Source organism: Nannospalax galili, unplaced genomic scaffold (genome assembly GCF_000622305.1).
Source record: "Nannospalax galili isolate Female #2095 unplaced genomic scaffold, S.galili_v1.0 scaffold46, whole genome shotgun sequence".
NCBI lineage: Eukaryota > Metazoa > Chordata > Mammalia > Rodentia > Spalacidae > Nannospalax > Nannospalax galili.
This window is the reverse complement of record NW_008355790.1, coordinates 1,358,599-1,360,596: the sequence shown is the minus strand read 5'-3', so window position 1 is coordinate 1,360,596 and position 1,998 is coordinate 1,358,599.

Genomic DNA, 1,998 nt, shown 5'->3' with positions numbered 1-1,998 from the left:
CCTTTAGCTATACATATGGACTCTTATGAAATTATATTGGCCCCTTTAATCTTTGGTTATACTTTCCTTTTGGGTGTTTAAGGCCATACAGTTGGTCCAGATAAAACTGATTTATTTTTATTCTTAAGGTCATTTGAGGATCTGTGCCTCAGGGGTCAGATGGGCTTGGGAAGAGCCCCTGGCTCCTTTCTTTTACCAGTTCCACCTATGTGAAGATAAGTCAAAGGTCCTGCTTGACCATGGTTGGCTTCACTTGGAAGTATGGAGGAAATGATTCCTCTGTGTTGACCCTCCTTTTTATAGACTGGACATTGGTTCAAGTCCATCTGATGGGGTCTCCTCAGCCTCCTTGATCAAGAGGACAGGTGACTCACCACCATTATAGGACATTTTGAGAGACGCTCAGGGTCCCCTGGAACTAGTCGACCTAGGAGGGCAAGGAGCAAAAAGTGTCCTTTATGTCCCTCCAACCAAATTATTATAGACTCAAAGTATGTCTGTTAAACACCCAAGAAGGTGCGTTCCACCAGCCTGGTATTTTTAATTACTGTATGTCAGGTAGATAAATCTTGGGCAAAGATCAGTTGTTCTCAGATAAATCTTACCTAGACATATATTTCTTGATCTGCTATGTATAATTTGCCAGTAGGTTGTAGGAGTAATATTGTTCTCTCTGGTTTTCAAAACTAGCTAGGCATTGTTTATCTCTCACATTGTCTCACCCCTCCATCATGGTTTTCCCACTTAAGGTGCTCCCATTTCCCCCCTTTATCCCTTATGAATACCCTTCTCCTATGGTCCTACCTCTCTTGAGCTCCTTCTTTCCCTTTATCTCCTAGGTTCCTTGTATACCCTTCCCTTCCCCCTCCCTGAAACTAATCCGATTTTTATCCATATTTCCTTATTAAGGCCTGTTTCGTACTGTTCTTCTCTTTCAGGTTCTTTCTTTTCCTTTACCTACCTGGTTCCTTTCCATTATCCTGGTTAATATAGTTATGTCTGGATACATGCTTATTTATCATGGTCTGGTTCCAGAATCCACATATGAGGGAGAACATATGTTGATTTTTTTTTCTGAGTCTGTGTTACTTCACTTAGTATAACAGACTCTAGTTCCATCCAATTACTTGCAAATTTTATGATTTCATCTTTCTTTACTGCTGAGTAAAACTCCATCATACAAATGAACCACGTTTTCATTATCCACTGATCAACTGAGGGACACTTAGGTTGCTTCCATCTCTTATAGGGAAAAGAGCAGCAACAAACATGGAGGTACATGTGTCTCTGCAATAGGACGAGTTCTTTGGGTATATGCCAAGGAGTGGTATAACTGGGTCAAATCGTAGGTTCATTTGTAGTTTTTTAAGAGTTCTCCACATTGCTTTCCATAGGGATTGAACCAATTTGCGGCCCCACCAGCAGTGGATGAGTGTTCCCCCTTCCCCACATCCTCTCCAACATTCAGTATCATTTCTTTTCTTTCTTAGCCAGTCTGGGGTAAGGTAAAATCTTAAAGTGGTTTTAATTTGCATTTCCCTACTTATTAGTGATGTTGAACATCTGGTCCCATTTGTTAATTCTTGCCCTTGTTTCCTGAGCAACTGATGTCCGGTATAGAAAATCCTTTCCTACACCCTTTGCATGCAGGTTATTGCCAATGTTTTCTTCTAACAGTTTCAGAGTTTCAGGCTTCACATTGAGGTCTTGGATCCACTTGGAGTTGACTTTTGGGCAAGGTGAAAGATAAGGGTTTAGTTTCATTCTTCTACAGGTAGAGATCCAGTTTTGCCAGCATCACTTGCTGACCATGCTGTTTTTCCTCCAGTTAATGTTCTTGGCCCTTTTGTCAAATATCAGGTGGCTGATTTTGTTCCATTGATCTATGGGTCTATTTTTGTGCCAGAACCATGTTGTTTTTATGACTACAGCTCTGTAATACAGCTTAAAATCTGGTATGGTAATCCCCCCGGCATTGCTCTTAGTGCTTAGGGTTGT